Raw genomic sequence first — 23,237 nt, 5'->3', positions numbered from 1 at the left:
CAAGTGCAGAGTTAACTCCCAGCTTGCTATGCCTTTCTTCTACTGAAACCCCCTCTCCGGACACTGGTAGCCCTTGATGCTGTTCTGAGATGGCCTTCCTGTCCCCAATAGTTTCCTGTTCTCTGTTGGCTTTCCTGGCCTGCTTCAGTTGCTTTATTCCATGCCAGGATGCCTACACCTAGCTGTCCCTGCCACTGTGCGCTCCCTGCACTGCCTCTGGCCCATTCTGACATTGCTAGTACAAAGATGCAGAGTAGAAGGGTTGGTCAGGGAGCAGAAGGGCAGGATGCAACTCGTTCTGCCGGCCAAAGCTAACCCAGACCCTCCTCTGAGTCCTTCTCTTTCCCTCCACAATGACCTCATGCTCCAGGAAAACAGCCAGTCCTGAAACATTAAAACCATCAAGGGCTACCCGTGTCCTGAGAGCCAGTAGCTGTAAAACAGTTTGAAATAAGATTGAAGAGTTGCTGATACAGCTCCATATTTAAGGTATTCTAAAATCTCCTCACCTTGAAAGACACCAGGTTTTGTACAGGTAGAACACACTCTCCAGGAGGCCTTGATCCTGACCCACAGAGATCCAGCTCTAATCTACATTTTAGTTAAGGATCAGCTCTTGCTTTCCTAGAGCTAACTTAGGATGCAATTTAAACCTTTGTTCCAGTTTCCAAGTTTGAATTTTCTCACATCCCTTTCCAACTCACAAATTCTTAGACTGGACAGTGTCTAGAGTCCTTGAATTTTAGAACACTCTGTTAGGCCAAACAATGGATGCGTTCTAACCAAATGCAAATGAGACAATGTCAGCCAGTGATTTTGACTTTGGTTCTTTCTAGTCCTTTAAATGCATTTCTCCTCTGGTCCCCTCGCCTCAAATAATGCCCTCCATATCTTACTGTATACTTGTTGGACACACCTGGAAACAAAGAACTCAAGTTATTCTAGATTCTCACTACCGCTTAAGTGTTGAACTAATATTAACCTTCAAACCTGCATTTTCCCGGCAAAACAACTACGCAAGAGCACCAATTATGATGAGAGGTGCACATTAAAACCAAGCTTCCAAAACCTTCACAGAAATTTGGTAACACTAGCAATTAGCTTTTGGCTACTCCTTGTAGTGATTTTAGTATAGGCCCCAGATACTCACTTGACTAACCTGATTCTCAGACAGAAATGCATCATGAATGGGAAAAGTCTGTGGGTTCCTTTCATTCCTAATTGCCTGGGATTAAAAATAAACTCTAGAACAGTCTATGGATGTGGATGATCTTGTCCTCTTTCCTCTCCTGGGTCCAATATGCCAGCTCAAAGATGCAAATAATTTTAAGTAGAAAACAAAGTAATATTCACAATCCAGGCTGTTAACTCATTGGATTATTGGAGTCAAGAACATTGCAACTCATTTCTAGTGGCAATGTTCAGTGCACTAGAAAAATCTGTTTTGGTAGAGGAATTTAAAAGGCCCCCTTCTGGATCCCTTCCACGCCAAACCTGCAGGAGGGAACACATCGCTGCACATTCCAAAAAGGAGAGTTTGAAATGGATTTATCTGGCACATTTGTCTGTAAAACTTCACACCAGAGAAACAGGCCTTCTTATAGGACTTTCCAGGTTTTAGCTGATGTTTAAAATCCTGGCACTTCTTTTGAAAATGTATACACTGCATTTGTGGAGTATGTGTGGGGCACAGCTGCTTCAGTGATTAAATAAACCGTGTTGGGGCCTTTAAATGTCACTGCTATGACATACTGGTGGTGTTTATGATGTCACAAAGATATCCAACATCAGGAGTACTAAATGCCACACACACAACAAGATTTTTCACTCAGTAAATACATCAAGTGAGAGTCAGGAAACCATGGGTCTTGCCTGGTAACTTTTAAGGTCTTGTGACTCTCCGCCACATAAAATCCCAAAATGGAAAAGGATGTAAGCCCATCACACAAGAGATATATGCAGGGGGTCCTACTATCAAAAATAGCACCTGGCGTCCATAGAGTCCTCACAGACACATCTGATCTTTACAGAAGTAAAAGTGTCAGTGGCCTCCCATTGAAGTCTGAGCTCACCAACCTGATTGAGAAGACCCTGCAAGAAGTTGGTAAGAAATTGTGTCCATCTGAAAAACAGAGCTCTTCGCTTAGAGACTTATTTGGGGAAGAGAGGGCTGCGTGCAAGGCATCTCTACCTGATGCCTACATTCCTTTGCTGTAATTACCAGTGGCTGAATGAATAATAATTATACACTCTTTATCAATGGCATAGATGCATCATGGTCTAGTAGCATAATCACAGGACAGAAAGCCAAGCACTCATGTATTCTCTTCTCAGCTCTGACATACAGTTGATGTGTATCTAGGCAAATTGCATATTCACCTTTCACACCAGTTTTAGTGAGTTCATGCACTTACCAGTGTAAATTAGGAGTAACTCCAATGAAGTCAATGGAGTTACTCCTGATTTACGCTGGTGAGTGCGAGAACTGAATTGTCAGCTTCTCTCTCTATTCATTAAATGAGGATAATACTTACCCATCTTATAGGATTTATCAAATATTTGTACAGAGCTCCAAAGATTTGCAGTGTTAAATATTATCATTATGTATTGATTATTATGCCCAAAGTTGTCTGCCCTTAACAGAATTACCAACAGAGTTAACATAAATAGGTCAGTTAACCAAATAAATATGAGACAAAATGTAAAGATCCACCAACAGCCTAGGCTAAATGTAACAAATATATGAACTATAAAGAAATAACCTCACAACAACTTCAAGCAGTTATGAGTCTCATTTAGAAGGATGGGTACCACACACATCTGGTGAATGTTATGGGCAACAGCATTCCAGGGGGGCTGGAACAGTTTGTATAGTGGGGGTGCTGAGAGCCATTGAACCAAACTGTAAACCCTGGATCTGAGGGAAACCACTTCAAGCCAGGGGTGCTGCTGCTCTCCCAGGACTCCTAGTTCCAGCACCGATGCAGCATCCCAGAGATCTGGACCCTGGATGGAGGCAGTCTCCTCACCTTTCTGACGACGCTCAGCATCTTAAAATTCAGTCACCATTGCCACTGTTTTACACTCTCTTGAGTAGAGTGGGGTGACATTTTTCAAATAGTTTATTTGCTGAAAAATGTAGGTTTGGGTTTACTGAAACTATTTGTGAATTCAGTGAATACAAAAAAAAAAGTCAAAATATTTTGTTTTGCAAAACAAAAAAGGGTGTAAATGAACAAAACCAAACCCCCACACCTGAGAATTAAGCAATGAAAAAACGGGGGAGGAGGGTTGAGAAACTTCATCAAACCCAAAATAAAATTTTATCAATTTTTCATTTTGGCTACGGAAAGCTCAATCATTCACTTCGCTCTTCTCCTGACCTCAGGCAGATGATAGAAAATAGATTTTGCATTAATTTACCTGAGGTTATGAGCACACCTAAGTTTTAAAGAACTATGATAAGTGTGATAAAATATTTTTGGATTATTCCTGTGTTTAGCAAAAAGCTTTTTCACAACTCAACTTACCCAATTAGCAGTAAGCCTTTGGGAAACCCTGGTGACGTTGGCCTGGAAATTTGCATATTTGGCCCCCATCGCTCGTTATAATAAAAATGTAACTCTTTGCACTGGTCACACTAGAGTCTTAGATGCACAGTGTTACAAACAAGCATAAATTGATCTTAGGCATTTGAATTTCTGTTAACAAGGCAGTATTGATGTAACTGTGTTGGTCCCAGGATACTGACCTGAAGAAAAGCTCTGTGGAGCTTGAAAGCTTCTCTCTTTCCCCACCAGTAGCTGGTCCAATAAAAGATATTACCTCACCCACCTTGTCTCTCTCTTACTGGTGCACTGATTTTGAAGTATATAGAGCATTCCTCTGCAGGTGGAAGGATTTCCACAATGCTAAAAATGTGATGATTTTATACTTGCAGAGAATTTTGCTGAAGAGAGTAAAGGAGGAAAAGAATTTTATGAATGATGGTGGAAGGAAATGTGACAGTTACATTGGTTTAAAAATGAGAATTGTGCACAAAAGAAACACAATAAAAGAATTTGTACTTCCTTTTAACAACGTTTTCTGTGTTGGTCTTCATCATCATTATCAAGGCAAATCCCAAAATGACAAAGCCTCCTTGCAAATTGAAGGGATTGAGTGTGTTTTGTTTTCTTTGTTGCAACCCAGCGACTATTACTCCTTTCAAACCTACCCAAAAGTCATATTCCTGTAGCCATGACATCAGGAAATGACTTGCGATTTCCCTGATTAGACGAGAGAGGATATGAGAAACAAGCCCTTTAAACACAATGGACTGGAATTATCCCTGCTGTAAGCAAATGCAACTCCATCGACTTCAGCTGAGTTGTTCCTTGCTTACAGCGGGTCTGAATATGGTTCATTTTGCCCTGACCAAGCACTGAGACTCACGTGATGCCAGCAGCATCTAATCTCATGCTAGTTAAATGCTGCTAGTGTCAGCAGCTGCCCTTCTCAGGGCAAAGACCCTCTTATACACACATTGCTCTGTAGGGTGACCTTATTGAAAACCATCATTTTACAAATAAAGTTCAACCTCTACAGCGACAGTATCCACTAATTATTTATCTATATCGAGCAATATACTAGTCACTTTGGTGGGCTCATCACTATGGTTTCATCATTCTTACCCAATTTCCATATACTTGCCACATTCAGCACAGCTCGTCTAGCTGACAAAAGCATCTGCAATTCTCCTGTCACGTGAAATCGCCCAAAGTAAAGAGAAATTAGCCTTGAGATCTGGATGTTCTCACTAGCCAAGCACTAGGGAAATTGGGGATATTCCCAACAAAGCATAGCCTCCTCTTAATGAATAACCCAGCTTTTGTACCAGCCAGGCCTTCTAAAGTTGACATTTACTGGAAAATCTCTGTCTGTTCCTATCAAATATTGTGCTTGCAAGGGGGCCTGTTGAGACAACCGTGCCATGAAGCCACTGGTGAGCAACTTCAGATGAACCCTGCTAATTTTAAACAGATGCATGTAAACCTCTCAGAAGAGACCAGCCTTAATGACACTGTTGTGCAATATTTTTGTCTGTTCGGGAACGTGGCATTATTCATGCAGCCTAGCTGCTGTATGGCCTCTCAGCCACTGTACTTCTTCTCAGAGCGCTCATACCTTTAAAACAAAAAATTAGTAACTCCCGCAAATAGCTCCCTCCAAGTTCTTCATCAGGGAGATGGAATATAGCAAAGTCCTACAACTTCATAAACCTGGCTTCTCACCTGGGAGCACAGCTTGCCCTCAAAAAAATTGCAGGCGCCCTTCTGTGTCTGCAATTATTTGCAAGAGCACAAAATGTGTCCTTGAAAAAACAAAAGAGAAAGGAAGAAAAAACTACCAGAAACCTGCAGGGACAGAGAGAAGCTAGGAGTGTGGCTTTGCCCAGGGTGCAGCCATTCTGGAATTCAATATCTGAAGAGCTTTGTTGTCTTTATTTTTTTCATGTCAAGAGGAGTTCCTGACAGTCTTCTGCAGAAGTAATGAGAACTGCCTGACCTTAAATCCATGCACTCCCGCCCTCCTGGTTAACTGGTCCAAATGAAATGGATAAAATGCAATGCAGTGTCAGAGGAGACATTGCTCTCTATTCTTTCCAGAAGAACTATAATTGGGACCTTACCCTTCTTTAACACTTATTTTTTCTGCCAGAGAAGTGCCGTAGGAACAGAGGAAGGAATTTGCTAACCTTAACATTATGTACTGTGGCTTTGCTCTGGTTTTACTTTTCTTTCTCTCCATAATATTTTCTTTCTTCCTGTCTTTTAAATACCTCCACCCACTTTCTATTTGCTTACTTGCTGCTCCATTCCAGGACTTTTCAGGATGGCAGCCTCTGCTGCTGTTCATGTTTTCAGGTGATGTCTTCACACTGCTGCTTTAGCTTAGGTAGTGGATACCTGACCACAGGTTTTCCCCAGTGTCATTGTCATCCTGCTGATTACTTCACAGGGAAGGCCTGAAATGAAACAAGTTCACCTGGCACCAGCCTTCTACAGGTTGCACTTTGGGACCTCCCCATCTCTGATGCTAGGTGCAAGCCAGCAGGAGTGCAGAGGTTGGCCCAAAAGGCTTAGAACAAGGGGCAGTATTGTGTGAGTCAAAAGGGCTGGTCTGGCATCGCTATCCTTACCAGCTCCATCCAAGGACTGAGCAGAGCTGAAATGCTGTGACACCAGGGAAAACTTGTGCTCAGGTATCCAAACCCCGCCCCAAGCTAGAGCAGCACAATCCATGAATAACAGCAGAGGCTGCTGCCATCCTGAAAATTCATGGAATAGGGCAGCAAGTGAGAAAATAGGAGGGCGCTTAGTGTAGTTAAAGGTGGGGAGCGGGGGAAGCATGCAGCAATTCTTACAAGACTAGCAAAAGGTGGGAAATCAAAAATGTCCTTTGGTAGAGGGAAGTTAGACATGGTTAAGATGTTATTTGATGTCTAAGGAAACTGCTAAAGGGCTCTTTCCTTTTTAGAAGCTGGGAATTCAGAAGAGAGGACAAAACGTGAAGTAGAGGACTGGTAAGCAACCACTAAACATCAAAATAAGATGGAAGTAGGTTTGCCACTCCTGGGTGCTAGTAGAACCCAGGCTTTGTAGGTATGAATTGGAAACAGGCACTTGGCTTTAAAACCATGGACAGCCTGCTCTGCTCTAAGGATGAAAAATCTCATAGCCCAGGTAAAGCAAGACCACACAGACATTGTACAGGGGCCAGTGTGGCGGATGGAACTCTGTCCCCAAGCTGGAGTCAGGCTATGGGGCACCTGCCTGGCCAGCTTACAGCCCGTGAGAAATTACTTGAAAGTCCCAGTGTACAGTTCATTTAAAAACGTGTAAAGCCATTGAAATCAATGGGAGCTGCATGTGCTCACCATTTCTGGAAATCAGGCCATTGTGCTAGATAGCAAAACTACACGAAATGTTGGTGAGTTGAATAGTTTAGTCCAACTCCAGTGGGTTGTTCATGTGCACACATGTCTTTCTGTGCAGCCAGGTGGAGCTGAATAAGAAAGGGGATGATGACAAAGAGGAAGATAAGGATGGAGACTACAGTCAAGAAGAATATGGCACTAGAATAGACACGGCTGAGCAACTGGTCAGGAAACATGAATTTAATAAGCACAAAACAGTCTTTCTAATTGTTCTACTTTCACTTGCAAACTGTCCCATCTCCTTTTAAACCTATAGGAAGCAGAGACAGAAGATTTAAAAGTGGAAGAAGTTCTCCTGGAGGTACAGGCAAGTAACTCTAATGCAACTAACTGCTCGTCATTCATCAGAAAACCAAGCAAATGTGGAGGTGACTGTAAGATGTAAGACTCCAGGGAGAAGAGGGTGGGAGGAAGCTAGAATGGAATGAAGTTACTTTCAGAGGAATATGTGTGACCCATTCTATGGAGCATTCAGTTTCAGTCTGATGATCATTACCTGTTGTTTTCATTAAACTTTAGTGCAGAGCTTTGGATTAGTGCCAGACCCTTTCCCATTGCTCTGCTCAAAGGAGAGCTCAGCTGCTCATCTACCCTGAAGGCCAGACATAGGACTCAGTCCTACTGTAGTCTATAAATGGAGCCTATTTGAAGGGCTGTGGCACCTCTTCATGCCCTCTTCTTTCTTCATGATGGCCTTAAAGCAACAGCAGACTCGACAGGAGCATCTTTTGCTATTTTCTAAAATCTGTTTTCCCACATGGCTGTAGAGAGTTGGTATATCCTCAGGATGGCCCAATTCAGGTGACTTGAGAACATGTTGAGTGACCTGTGAAAGACTCTCTCCCTGATAAGACCTGAGTTCAAGGTTCTCTACTGCAAAAGAAATAGCTGAAGACATAACAACAGTTATGTACAATGGGATAAGGAGTTGTCCTTTCTGAATGCTCCCTGTGTGGCTTATTAGGTATTAGTAATGTCACCAACCCCAACAGGGAAGCAGCGATCTCTGAACTCAAGTCTAGGCAAGTATGTAAAGAAGAAATTAAATGTAATTTAAAATATATTTACAATGAAATCTTCACTGAGAATCACCTCCAGTAGGTGGGCCCTGGCTGTAGAAACCATGTTAAAGTATTCAGAAGGCTCCCAATACAATACTGACAGGTTTCAGAGTAGCAGCCGTGTTAGTCTGTATTCGCAAAAAGAAAAGGAGTACTAGTGGCACCTTAGAGACTAACCAATTTATTTGAGCATAAGCTTTCGTGAGCTACAGCTCACTTCATCGGATGCATTCACTTGAAAATACAGTGAGGAGATTTATATACACACAGAACATGAAAAAATGGGTGTTATCATACACACTGTAAGAAGAGTGATCACTTAAGATGAGCTATTATCAGCAGGAGAGCGGGGCTGGGGGAGGAAGAAAACCTTTTTCAGTGATAATCAAGGTGGGCCATTTCCAGCAGTTAACAGGAACGTCTGAGGAGCAGTGGCGGGGGCGGTGTGGGGGAAATAAACATGGGGAAATAGTTTTACTTTGTGTAATGACACATCCACTCCCAGTCTCTATTCAAGCCTAAGTGAATTGTATCCGGTTTGCAAATTAATTCCAATTCAGCAGTCTCTCGTTGGAGTCTGTTTTTGAAGTTTTTTTGTTGAAGAATTGCCACTTTTAGCTCTGTAATCGAGTGACCAAAGAGATTGAAGTGTTCTCCAACTGGTTTTTGAATGTTATAGTTCTTGACATCTGATTTGTGTCCATTTATTTTTTTACGTAGAGACTGTCCAGTGTGGCCAATGTACATGGCAGAGGGGCATTGCTGGCACATGATGGCATATATCACATTGGTAGATGTGCAGGTGAACGAGCCTCTGATAGTGTGGCTGATGTGATTAGGCCCTATGATGATGTCCCCTGAATTTGCTCCAACCCCTCAGACAGAGACAAACACCTACAAGATCTCTATCAAGCATTCTTACAACTACAATACCCACCTGCTGAAGTGAAGAAACAAACTGACAGAGACAGAAGAGTACAAAAAGTCACCTACTACAGGACAGGCCCAACAAAGATAATAACAGAATGCCACTAGCCATCACCTTCAGCCCCCAACTAAAACCTCTCCAACGCATCATCAAGGATCTACAACCTACCCTGAAGGATGACCCATCACTCTCACAAATCTTGGAAGACAGGCCAGTCCTTGCCTACAGACAGCCCCCCAACCTGAAGCAAATACTCACCAGCAACCACACACCACACAACAGAACCACTAACCCAGGAACCTATCCTTGCAACAAAGCCCATTGCCAACTGTGGCCACATATGTATGGGACACCATCATAGGGTCTAATAACATCAGCCACACTATCAGAGGCTCATTCACCTGCACATCTACCAATGTGATATATGCCATCATGTGCTGGCAATGCCCCTCTGCCATGTGCATTGGTCAAACTGGACAATCTCTACGTAAAAGAATAAATGGACACAAATCAGATGTCAAGAATTATTCATAAACCAGTCGGAGAACACTTCAATCTCTCTGGTCACTCGATTACAGACCTAAAGATCACAAGATTACAACAAAAAGACTTCAAAAACAGACTCCAACGAGAGACTGCTGAATTGGAATTAATTTGCAAACCGGATACAATTCACTTAGGCTTGAATAGAGACTGGGAGTGGATGTGTCATTACACAAAGTAAAACTATTTCCCCATGTTTATTTCCCCCACCCCCCACTGCTCCTCAGATGTTCCTGTTAACTTCTGAAAATGGCCCACCTTGATTATCACTGCAAAATGTTTTCTTCCTCCCCCCCGCTTCCCCCTCCCCCCGCTCTCCTGCTGGTAATAGCTCATCTTAAGTGATCACTCTCCTTACAGTGTGTATGATAACACCCATTTTTTCATGTTCTGTGTGTATATAAATCTCCTCACTGTATTTTCCACTGAATGCATCCAATGAAGTGAGCTGTAGCTCACGAAAGCTTATGCTCAAATAAATTGGTTAGTCTCTAAGGTGCCACTAGTACTCCTTTTCTTTTTGTGAATACAATAGTGTTGAATCTTAATTTAGATGTTCAGATACCACAGTAATGAGTGTGGTATAAAAAACCAGGAAACCTCTGCTAGACTCCCAATTTTGGCCGGTGCCTTGGTAGTCACTTACTAGGTTTTACCATATGTTAATTCTTGTTTTCTTTCTTTTTTTCCTCATTTTCATTTTTTTAAAGATTTTCAATTCACTTAATGCTTCATTGTCTTCTCACTTCTCTCTCATAGAAAGACCTGTCTGCTTTTGTGGAAATTGACCTAAGAGACGAAGCTGAGGAGGTAAGAAAATAAAACCACCAGCCCTGAACGCACAGGATTTTATCTTATTTAAAGCATCATTTCCCCAGAAGGGGGAGTCTGAGAGTGAAAAGCAGTATGGAATATACAGTTCTCCTTCTGTTTCCAGATCAGCTATAAGCTGCCTGCTACCTCTCTGTGTTTCAATTTCCTCATAAGTGCGATGGCCTTAATACATCCTTACCTCAGACAGGTGTTGTATGGTTTAATACTGAGGATTTTAAAGTGCACTGAAATCCTTTGAATGGAAGGCCTTATAAAAATATAAGGTGTTTACTGTTATTAACAAGATAAAGCATGTGTATTATCCAAAGAGGCCATGTGCAGTTCCTTCTTTTATTATAGAAATACAATAAGGTGATCCAGAGAATGATAGACCTGTAAATCTTACAGCTGTACCTGGCAAATTGGTTGAATCGATAATTAAAAGAGAATAACAAAATATTTGGAAGATTGTGATCTGATAGGTCTAACCAGCACAAATGCAGCAAAGGAAAATCACGTCTCACTAATCTCTTAGAATTCTTTGAATACATCAGTAAAGTAGTGGATAAAGGTGTGATGCTTTGGAGGCCAGCCCGGGTCAGTGTCACCACCTGCCCTGTAACCTTGGGTGCTTCTGTGCTGTGTAGCCTTAGCTCAGAGCCCTGCCACCAATAGTCGGCTCACAGCATAGTGGCTTCACCCCAGCTTCCACCAGCCTGGTTACTCCTTGCAGGGTGACCCCAACAGCCCTTCCAGACCCGAGTCTCCCCCAAACCGTCTGCCCTGCAGTGTCCAGTCCCTCTCCCTGGAACACTCACAAAACCCTTTCAAGTTTGTTGCTCCTTTAAAGAGACAGTACACACCACCAGCCTGTTAGTTTGGCTGATGATTTCACTCTTCCATTTGCAATGCTGAACTGAGACGGTTGTGTAACAAAACAAGAGCAAGTGGTGGTGTTGCCGTGTCAGTCCCAGGATATTAGAGAGACAAGGTGGGTGAGGTAGTATCTTTTATTGGACTAACATCTGTTGGTGAGAGAGACACGCTTTTAGAGCTCTTCTTCAGGTCTGGGAAAAGTACTCAGAGTGCCACAGCTAAATACAAGATGGAACAGATAGTTTAGCATAAGTAGCTAGCACATATTCCAACGGACCATTCAAGGTGAAGGGGCCCCTTAATACTCCAGTAGTCACAGGAAAACAAGGCGGGTTAGTGGGTTGCAGATTGTTGTAATAAACCATAAATACAGCATCTTTATTCAGACCATGATTTTTAGCATCTAGCAAAGTTATGAATTTAAGCTCCAAGGCTTGTCTTTTCACAATATGATCACTCTGTATCTGACCTAACAGTCCTCATCCCCAAAGGAAACCTGCACAACACTTTGAAAAGATAAGTTTGGGAACTTTGCTAGATACTAAAAAATTCCTCCACTCTGGTTTTCCTGATGGTTTTGTTCTACCTTTCATGTAAATGTAATTTCATTGTCCCTCCTTGCTCAATTTACATTGGAGACGGATTCAAGCAGGCAGAACCACATTCCTTTGTCTAGGAAGAGGTGACCTCAGCCTTGCCTGCCAAAGACCTTTTAAGAATATATTTCCAGCACACCTTTATAACTTTTTATATAACACCCATACGTACACCACATACATGGGTGGCGGGTATCGTAGGCAAGGGGACGCTGTGCCTCCCCCAACAGCCTACTGTGGCCCTGCCCCTAGGCCGACATGCCTCCTGCAGGGTCTCGGGGCAGCTGGTGCTGCACTGTGCTGCCTGCCTGGCGCTCTGGGGCTGGCCACCCGAGCACCAGGACTGGGGGCCGCCTGAAGCACTGGGGCTGGGGACGCGGCTATCGTGCTGCCCAGACACCCAAGCACCGGGACTAGGGGCCGCCCGGGGCTGGGGGCATGGCAACTGCACTGCCCAGCCACCTGCAGCACCAGGGCTGGGGGTGCTGTGGTCGTGTGGCCCAGGGAAAGTGGGCACTGAGGCTGCAGCGCACCAGGGCTGGGGCCTCGCCACTTGGCCGTCGAGCGCTGGGGCTGGAGGGCCATGGTGAGGGTGCTTTGGGCTCCTGCGGGGAAAGGGGAAGTAGAAGGGGGGGGGGCAGAAGGGGAGGAGCTGGGAGTTAGCCTCCCCGGGCGGCTGGATCACTGGCCACCCATGACCACCTTATAATATTGATGACCAGTGTGTTACCACTTAACATATGACACAGTAGAACCTCAGAGTTACAGACACCTCAGGAATGAAATTTGTTCATAACTCTGAAATGTGTGTAACTCTGAACAAAACGTTATGGGTGTTCTTTTAAAAGTTTACAACTGAACATTGATTTACTACACCTTTGAAACTTTACTATGCAAAAGAAAAATGCTACCTTATCTTTCCTTACCTTGTCAAATCTTTTTTAAACTTAACCTTTGTTTTTTTACTAATTTATGTTTAACACAGTGCTGTACTGTATTTGCTTTTTTAATTTTATTTCTTGTCTCTGCTGCTGCCTGATTGTGCACTTCAGGTTCCAAATGAGGTGTGAGGTTGACTGGTCAGTTCGTAACTCTGAGATTCTACTGATTCTACTGAGATTCTTACATGACACTCTTTAGATACATATCATGCCAACAGTGAGTTGGGGTATACTAAGCTGATCAGGTCAGCTGAGGCTCATTGCTCCATGATGGGGAATCCCTTGCCCTCTGGCACTGAGGTGTTATTAGGGTCACAAAAGGAGAACCAGTTGACAATTTATTTACATTTCAAAAAGACCTTCAACAAGGTCCCGCACAAGAGGCTCCTAATGAAGCTAAGTAGTCATGGGGAAAGAGGCAAAGTACTGTCATGGATCAATGACTGGCTAAGAGGCAGAAAACAAAGAGTAAGATTAAAGGGCAATTTTCCTCCTTGCAACAGATTAGCAGCAGGGTGCTTCAATGTTCTCTACTAGATCCTGTGGTGTTCAATATATTTATTACTGATTGGAAAGTAGGATGAGTAGTGACACAGCAAAATTTGCAGATGACGCAAAGTTATCTAGGTTAGTCATGACCAGAGAGAACTGTGAGGAAGTTCAGAGAGCTCTAAATATGCTAGGTGAATGGGCAACACTCCGGCAAATGAAATTCAGTGTCATTACATCCAAAGTAATGCATGTTGGAAGGAAAAATTTAAGCTACTTGTGCGCCTTATGGAGGTCTAAATGATCACTTCAGGAAAGGAACCTGGGGATCATTGTAGATATCCCAATGAAAACCTCTGCTCAGTGCGCAGCTGTGGTCAAAGAAAACTTACAAGGTGTTAGGATGCATAAAGAATGCAATGGAGAATAAAAACCATAAAAAATGCCTTTATAATGCCTTTCCCTAAATCAATGGTACAGCCTCACCTGGAACACTGCGTGCACTATGGGTCACCCCATCCCAAAAGGATATTCAGAACTAGAGGGCGTTCAATGGGAATTATTCACGGCTTAAAGTTACGCATGCTTAAGTGCTTTTCTGGACTGGAGCCTCGTCAGGAAAGGAAGTAAAAGTAACACAGGGAGCAGACTTGTTAACTGAAAGATACCATTTTCATAGTACTTTGTGGAGTAGAGCTGCACTTTTAAGATTTGCTGTATGTTGTTGTTAGATGGAAGTATTTAGTCAAGAAATTCCTGTCTGTAAACATTTTTTGTGGTTCAGATAACTGAACACTTCTTGACAGAGGAGAAACAACCGGAAGAAGAGGAAGAACCAGCTGAACTCGAGTATGGAAAACATTTTAACCTTCATGCAAAACATTAGAAAGGCTAATGTAAAATGATGATGAGGTGTGTTCTTGTTGGGCTTGTTTTATCATGAATATAGGACAAATCACAAGCTGGTGGAGTTGCAAAGGGACATAAGTCATGAAGACCGTATCACAGTATCACAGGCATTTTTTATTCCCCAAATAATCCCTCCCCCACCTCTGCCTTCCTCTTTTAGTGCCAATAACTATAGCTATGTTTTCACACAGGAGCACAGTTCTGGAACCTTGGTTGCCAGACCAGCCCTTACTGATCTTAAACCTGGCTTGCAACTCCTCCATATGTTATCATTTCCCTGCAACTCTCCCAACCTCGAATGAGGTAGAAACCTGCAGTGTTTACTCTGGAAGATGCAATGAAATGTCTGGCTCCTTGCTCAGCCTCTTCCTGGGAGCCAGGGATTCAGGCACAGAATGCATCTTTTGGTTGGGATTGTCGACTAGGAGAGCAAGACTGGGGCTAGGCTAGAATCTGGCTGCGGTAGAGGTGAATTGCCCTGGCTCATAGGCTATGGGCTGAATAGAGGGATCTAAGGGTGGAAGATCCAGTCATCCTAACCCAGTAGAAGTCTCAGCCTGCAAGTCTGACAAGAGTTGTTTTTACTTTGCATGTAGTTAGCCATTGCTGGGGTGTTATTTCTTTGGCATATTTTTGAATTTTGAAAGATTGGGTTCATTCTTTAACTATTTTATTTTCCCTGTACTTATTTAACCGACTTTTAAGACTAATAAATAAGCGTATTCTAGTGGGAGCAACAGCACACACGAAAGTTGCATAAGACAAGGAGTTCCCATTCTAGCCTTGTTTTCAGTCTCACATAACTTCTGGATACTTTCACCTTCGAGGGTGAAATTTTTCAGGGTTGGTCTTTACCTGAAGCTGAATTTATGTGTGGTTGTGGGGGAGGTAAGAGGGAGTTTGAACAAGCATGAGTCAGTTATTTTTGAGTATGGGGGTCAGGGGAGTACCCTTCCCCACCATGAAGTGTTGTGATCAGTTTTTGAATTGTTCTTTAGCCAGAGATGACCCATACCTGTCAATGGGATGGGGGAGGGGAGGTGGCGCAGAGTGAGGACAGTGGCTTCAGAAGATGTTACTGAGCATGCTCAGTCTGTGTGAGCATGCTCAGTACAAGCCAAGCAGCAACTCTGAGGGGGTCATGTGACCTCGTGTGCCCTCCTCCCACGTCACCTCTGTCTTTAAACAAACTAACTGTGAACAGAAATTTAGCATTTTATGTGGCCTTAGCCTTCATTGAAACACTGGTGGAAACTGTTTTTGATGTGACCTATAGGTCGCTTTCATGTGCAGCACGTACAGCTGTTGCTGATTTAGCTGTGTATTGACCCGTGTACTGAAGGTGTAGAGGGAGGGCTACAGACTTTGTAAAGTTTGCAGGAGAAGTCCCCCTCTGATGCACCTTAGGAGCAATGAAGCTCACAACATTACTTGGTCTGCAAGAGACACCCCTCCCCCCCCCCCACACCCCAGTTAAAGTGGGATGGCCAAGGTATACTGGTGATGTCAAGCCAAAGAGTTCCATATTTACATGCTCTATTGCTAATTCGTTGCAAATCAACAGAGCTTCAATACCCTGGAGAGTGAGGCTTCCCTTTTCTATGTTTTTGTCTCCATCTTTTCCCATTATTTAAAAAAAATCCTCAGAAATGTCATTAAAAAAATCTACATTGGAATTAGAGTTACACGGTTAAGAACTGAACGGTTGGAAAATAACTTGCTTAAAGTATGCAGTGTTGTAGCTGTGGTGGTCCCAGGATATTAGAGGGACAAGGTGGGGGAGGTAATATCTTTTATTGGACTAACTTCTGTTGTGAGAGACAAGCTTTTGAGCTTATATAGAGATGCTCTTCAGCTCTGCTGCACTGAGAGTCACTTTATTCAGTCTTCAGAGTAGCAGCCGTGTTAGTTTGTATCCGCAAAAAGAAAAGGAGGACTTGTGGCCAATTTATTTGAGCATAAGCTTTCGTAAGCTACAGCTCACTTCATCAGTCTGTCATTCTGCAGCTGTCATTTTCCTACAAGTCCTGCTTTCCTTTGTACCTCCTTCCCTTTATACTCGATTTGGGCACTAGGTGGTGCTCTTAGTATGTGCTGGCCTTGTTCTCTGAGCACTTGCAGGTCCTTCTCTGCAATACTTGTATATGCAGGGCTGTGTGATACAACTCATGGGCACTACCTCATTTCTAACGGTAGCAAGACAAACCTCTTGTTGTTTAGAGAATGTTAAATTGAATGAAATCTGGAGAATGTTAATTTTCAAGTAGCATCACTTGTGCTATGAAAATACAAGTGACCTAAAATCTACTGTTCACTTTGCAGGGCCTAGTAAGTATTTAAATGTATGCACCGATTACAGTGTGAGGCAAATATTTCAGAAGTTTGAGCTGCACCTCAGACTGTGTATTGTTCTAAACATTGGTTCTGTGCTCCCTTTTGCCAGGGGGCTGGAGTCTGTAAAATGGTGTTCCGAGCTCTCGCAAATTTATTTCAAGTATCGTGATTTGGGCCTTCCTTGCAAAGCACTCATGAAAATAGGACAAGCTCCTGTCTTCATGTGATTTTGGAAAAGATAGAGTGGGACTCCCCACACAATGCCCTGTAGTCTGAAGAAATAAATTCTAGTCCCGTATGTTCCACTGAAATTATGAATCTTTTGTGGCTTTCTCAAACTTTATTATTAACCAGGGCCTCACACTGCTACCTTAGGGGAGATAACTATAATTCAGCCATTGATAGATAACTGCGGGCTTGTCCTTGTCCTGTCCACATACAAAATCCCTTTCCATGAGTGTGCTGGCGCTTTTAACGGGAGCTGGCTGACCCGAGAAGCGGCTAACATGGTCCCTCTGCGGACTGGATGCAGGCTAGCTCCCTTTGCGTGCTGCTAGTACTACAATGCCTTCCCACAATTTCCCCTTTGTTCCCAGAAAGGACAAGCAAGTTTTCCCACAATTCACTGGGAAAGAATTGAAAAAGCAGCTCAGCTTGCTCCGGTGCTGAGAACCATGGGATAGGCCCCCAGAAGCCTGAATGCCACACCGGAGTGAGCGAGTGCAGTACCCGTGTGGTTACAGCAACTCGAGCGTTGCTTTGCAGCGTGGCCGCTCTCACTTGAGTGAGGCTAATTTGGGAGGAGTGTCTTGAATGGAGATGACTTGTGTTAACTCCACCATGAAGATCCAGCCTGAGAGCTTGCACAGGATCACTTCAGGCAGAGCTGGGAATAGAACCCAGGTCTCTAATAAAACAAAGCCAAGTAGCATCCACTTTGTCATGCTGCCATACAGTGTTAGCAACACTGTAACTATCACACACCTATTGGGGCTGGTCAGGGGAGTTCAAACTTCAGAGGACAGACCAAAAAAGCATGATTTAATCTTGTTTAAAAATTCTCATGATTTTTTGGTCGATCTTGTGATTTTGGGGGTGTAACTTACAATTTTTGAACTTTTGGGGTTGAGAATCCTAGTAAAATGGGAATAATACTTCTTTACCTCCCCCAGATGATGTGAAGCATGCATTAATAAATATCTGCTGCATTTTGAACTCGTCAGAAGCAATGCAATGGAACTGAAAAGCATGAACCTATGAGAAAGCACACATTGTACTGGCTGCAGCCAAACTAGACTGTCGGTAATGTGAAGTTCTTTCTGTAGATCTGCTTCTAAACTGACCAGCGTCTCTCTCTCTCTCGTGTTTCTGGTTTACAGGCCCCAAAGCAACTGGCTGTGCTGCTTTCCAACCTGGACAAAGCAGAAGAAGAAAAGGATAAAAATAGGATAGCCATGAAAAGGTAAATTCAGTGCCTAGGAGGCATTTGAAATGCTGGTCGGGGGGAATGATGCAGGCCCCAATCTGATGGGGGTGAGGCACATGTGAGGATTAAGAGAATATGAGAAACTTCTCCACCTAGATAGAATAGAATATCAGGGTTGGAAGGGACCCCAGAAGGTCATCTAGTCCAACCCCCTGCTCAAAGCAGGACCAAGTCCCAGTTAAATCATCCCAGCCAGGGCTTTGTCAAGCCTGACCTTAAAAACCTGTAAGGAAGGAGATTCTACCACCTCCCTAGGTAACGCATTCCAGTGTTTCACCACCCTCTTAGTGAAAAAGTTTTTCCTAATATCCAATCTAAACCTCCCCCATTGCAACTTGAGACCATTACTCCTCGTTCTGTCATCTGCTACCATTGAGAACAGTCTAGAGCCATCCTCTTTGGAACCCCCTTTCAGGTAGTTGAAAGCAGCTATCAAATCCCCCCTCGTTCTTCTCTTCTGCAGACTAAACAATCCCAGCTCCCTCAGCCTCTCCTCATAAGTCATGTGCTCTAGACCCCTAATCATTTTTGTTGCCCTTCGCTGGACTCTTTCCAATTTATCCACATCCTTCTTGTAGTGTGGGGCCCAAAACTGGACACAGTACTCCAGATGAGGCCTCACCAGTGTCGAATAGAGGGGAACGATCACGTCCCTCGATCTGCTCGCTATGCCCCTACTTATACATCCCAAAATGCCATTGGCCTTCTTGGCAACAAGGGCACACTGCTGACTCATATCCAGCTTCTCGTCTACTGTCACCCCTAGGTCCTTTTCCGCAGAACTGCTGCCTAGCCATTCGGTCCCTAGTCTGTAGCGGTGCATTGGATTCTTCCATCCTAAGTGCAGGACCCTGCACTTATCCTTATTGAACCTCATCAGATTTCTTTTGGCCCAATCCTCCAATTTGTCTAGGTCCTTCTGTATCCTATCCCTCCCCTCCAGCGTATCTACCACTCCTCCCAGTTTAGTATCATCCGCAAATTTGCTGAGAGTGCAATCCACACCATCCTCCAGATCATTTACGAAGATATTGAACAAAACCGGCCTCAGGACCGACCCCTGGGGCACTCCACTTGACACCGGCTGCCAACTAGACATGGAGCCATTGATCACTACCCGTTGAGCCCGACAATCTAGCCAGCTTTCTACCCACCTTATAGTGCATTCATCCAGCCCATACTTCCTTAACTTGCTGACAAGAATGCTGTGGGAGACCGTGTCAAAAGCTTTGCTAAAGTCGAGAAACAATACATCCACTGCTTTCCCTTCATCCACAGAACCAGTAATCTCATCATAAAAGGCGATTAGATTAGTCAGGCATGACCTTCCCTTGGTGAATCCATGCTGACTGTTCCTGATCACTTTCCTCTCCTCTAAGTGCTTCAGGATTGATTCTTTGAGGACCTGCTCCATGATTTTTCCAGGGACTGAGGTGAGGCTGACTGGCCTGTAGTTCCCAGGATCCTCCTTCTTCCCTTTTTTAAAGATGGGCACTACATTAGCCTTTTTCCAGTCATCCGGGACTTCCCCCGTTCGCCACGAGTTTTCAAAGATAATGGCCAAGGGCTCTGCAATCACAGCCGCCAATTCTCTATTCTTTCATGCTCTCTCTCTCTGGCTCCTGCTCTTCTTTCATATTTCCCGTTCCCCAAGAAATTGACCGTTCAAGGCTACCTTATGCTGTCGAGATCCTGCCTGCAGCACTGGGTTTGATGTCACTAGGGATTCTCCTTTGATAAGCACTCTGCTCTTCGCACACTACAGGCAGAGCAGCTGGCCCTGTGGTGGGGGCCTGGGAACACAAGGAACCCCCTAACGAGGTAATTTATAGCTTGATCCTGAGAAGTGCCAGAGCTCACCCTGCAGTGGCTGTAGGGTGACCCGATGTCCCGATTTTTATGGGGACAGTCCCGATTTTTAGGTCTTTTTCTTATATAGGTGCCTAATACCCTCCACTTCCTGTCCTGATTTTTCATATTTGCTGTCTGGTCACCTTACATGGCTAGGAGTGGGAGATATGCAGCATCCCTCAAGAGCAGGCCCTAAAAAACAAATGAGTGGTGGTGACTTTGCTGCTGTTCTCTGCAGATCAGTGGGGTTTTGGTTTTGTTTCTCACTGGGAGACATGTGAGGGGGAATTTGTAGAAATCCCTTCTGGAGAACTCATTGCCAAATGTTTGGAGCACAATAGGACGGTGTTTGGCACCAGAAATGAAAAGGAGAGTTGCTCCCTGCTAGTTCCTATTTTGGACCCGTCATAAACCACAGCATGCAAGCCATCCGCTAAACAAGCCATGCTCGAGAGGGACGTCAGAACAGTGAGCGGGATGGCAGGTTGGGCTATGGGGCATCAGAAGGGATTGTACATAGGTGGCAGATCCTTTTCAGAATGAAATCACCTATTGTGGTATATGTACACACTAGTTATGCTACATGTCTATATCCTTACACAGGAGTCTCCAGCCTTTTTGTACGAGGGACAACATAAACCAATCTGGAAGGACCAGTAGAGAAAGGAGCACTAATTAAACTCAGAAAAAACGCAGAATTAGACTGGTTTGTTCCTACGCTTGTGACACCTCAGTAAGAAGCTCGCTACTGCAATTATTACACAATGGTAGGTGCAGAATGAAAAGGGACAGAAGGCCCCGGGGAGCGGAGAGTCTGTCCCTGCTTAACTCTCTCTCTTCAGGTCTGATTCCCAAAAAAGAGGCTTTTAGAATAGCAGGCAGAGCCCAAATAGCCCACAGGTGAGCTAAGCCATCGTCGTACTCTTCACCCAAACTAGGTCTAATGGGATCCCTTCTACAACTGGCTTCAGCTCCTTCTCACTCCCTCTGGCTTACTGGGGGCTGTTCTGCCCCAGCACTGTTGCTCAGACCATGCTTTCTGGTCGGTATGTCACTAAGGCAGCAGGTAAGATTAAATACATTGTGCGTAAACTCAGCAATGAAAGGGATCCTGGTTGGAAACCAGGCTGAAAAAATCTGTCTGTCCCTGCTGTTCCTCTTGCCTCTGTTTATTGCGCTTTTTGTGTGTACCATTTTTGTGTGGGAGAGGTGCTAGGGCCCTGTGAAGAAGACACTTCACCTTATGATAGAGAAGTGGATCGTTGATCAGACGGCTCTGTGCATGTGGATACACTCTCTTATCCCCTAGGGTCACCTATGGAGGAGGAAAGCTGGGACAGGGAGAAGGGATTAATGACTCAAGTTTTTGGGGGGTTTTTTTTTGCCTCATCTACAATGGACCAAAGAAAAATGCCACTCTAGCACTTCCAGACTTGGTTTGGTGGATGTGACTTTTCCAGTGCTCAGTAGTTGTGTGTGTGTGCTTTCCAGGTTTCAAAGTGAAAAGACTCCAAAATTTGGAATAAAGATATTTCAGGGCACAAAACAACATGAAATATTGAACATTTTGGGGGGGAAAACCTATTTGGAAAAAAATTCACCAACTTCAGCTCTACTAAAGTCAACTAAGCACATCGGCTTTGGAGAATAAAAATAAGCAGGCTGGCCGCAAGGTGTGGGCCTCTAAGCATGCAAGTGCATATTCAGTATAACTAGTACTGGTGCCTACTTAGATATTTAAAAATAGTCAGTGTATTTGCATATGAAAGTAATTGTGATTTATTTAAAGAGGCAAAATTTGGCCAAAAATTTAGACTAAAATAAATAAATACTTTTTTTAAAACCTCTGGATTTTATTTCCAGCAAAGAAATCTGTCCACATCAAAATTTAAACATTCTCCTGTATCATTCAGAATGCAGATATCTTACTATTTCTCCTAGTGCATGAAAATCAGAGAGTTATGTGGTCTATAAACACAACAGTCTAGTTGCACTTGTAAACAACCAGTAAAATGCAATCAGTGAACTCCATGGTTTTTATTCAGCTATTCCTAGAGATCCCCAGGTTTCAATTATATCTGTCCAAATAAATACTGAATAGCTGCTTGATAACTGAGATGTGCCAAAGCAATCTTTCAGGCTTTCTTCATACATATTGAAAAAGAGAAGCCAATTTTACTCTGTTAATATGATTCAGGCAAAGGGCTTATACGTTAACACTCTCCAATAGAAGCTGGTTCAATAAAAGATATTTCCTCACCCACCTTGTCTCTCTGGTATAATGTTCTCAGACTGTGGGTCGGAACCCCAAAGTGGGTCACAACCCTGTTTTAATGGGGTTGCCAGGGCTGGCGTTAGACTTGCTGGGGCCCAAGGCTGAAGCCCAAGCCTGAGCCCCACTACCCAGGGCTGAAGCTGAAGCCTGAGGGCTTCAGCCCTGGGCGGCAGGATTCAGGTTACAGGTCCCCCACCCAGGGCAGTAGGTCTTGAGCTTTGGCTCTCCCGCCAGGGGCAGCGAGGCTCAAGCAGGCTCAGGCTTCAGTCCCCACTCCTGGGGTCATGTAGTAATTTTTGTTGTCAGAAGGGGGTTGTGATGCAATGAAGTTTGAAAACCCCTGTACTAGACTAACAAAGCAGCTGCTTCCAGGTCCTGCTACTCACTTGAGACTTATAATTGTACTTCGAGCGAGGGATAGGGTTCCTATGGGTAGGTTACTTGGAGTTACGATTATTGTTCCTATGGGTAGAGATCAAAGAGTGAAAAGGGACAGGAGGACCTGGGGGAGAGGAGCACTGAGTGACCATCTCTGCAAAGATTTATTTAGGATGTATAATGTGGGGAAGTAAAGTTCCAAAAGAATGCATTTCAGCTGCACTCCTAACCCTGAGACTCGGATGCCTAGCTGGGTAATTAAGTGGATTTTAACGTTTTCAACAAGGAAAGAGTCTGTCCCTGCTTAACTCTCTCTCTCTTCAGGTCTGATTCCCAAGAAAGAGGCTTTTAGAATAGCAGGCAGAGCTCAAATAGCCCACAGGTGAGGTAAGCCCCAGGATTAGGATTCCTTTTGGTTACAATACTTGGAGCTAGGGTTAGGTTCTTGTGGTTAGGGCTCCCATGGGCAGGGTACTTGTGTGACGCTGTATGGAATATGGGTGACCATTTATATTATTGGTACCAATATTACAAAATTGCAGTGAATCTTACGAGATACGCCATGTTAAGGTATCAGTGGAAAAGATATGATTTGCTAAGTATGATGATCTTGTTTATATGTATTTATCATCTTTGTATCTTGAGTTATAAATATGTATGGTATATTGATATCTCAAACTTGTGCTGTGTTTCTGGGTGACACCCCCAGACAGATTGGCACCAGCACTATCTAGCCAGTTGGATGGCCCAGCAAGGGCAATTGGCTGTACAATGAACC

The 23,237-nt window shown here is 43.9% G+C and overlaps 1 long non-coding RNA gene across 1 annotated transcript; it reads left to right on the top strand.

The window, feature by feature from the left end:
- The first annotated feature begins 1,788 nt into the window (after positions 1 to 1,788).
- LOC114020379 lies at positions 1,789 to 17,974 on the top strand. The gene is made up of 6 exons (XR_005223850.2): positions 1,789 to 2,104; positions 6,520 to 6,565; positions 7,038 to 7,143; positions 7,236 to 7,286; positions 10,271 to 10,321; positions 17,849 to 17,974. It is a non-coding gene; the product is annotated as an uncharacterized LOC114020379 (long non-coding RNA).
- The last annotated feature ends 5,263 nt before the right edge of the window (positions 17,975 to 23,237 follow it).

The sequence above is a fragment of the Chelonia mydas genome, chromosome 1, assembly GCF_015237465.2.
Source record: "Chelonia mydas isolate rCheMyd1 chromosome 1, rCheMyd1.pri.v2, whole genome shotgun sequence".
In the NCBI taxonomy this organism is placed as follows: Eukaryota; Metazoa; Chordata; order Testudines; family Cheloniidae; genus Chelonia; species Chelonia mydas.
This window is presented reverse-complemented; position numbering and strand designations above follow the sequence as displayed.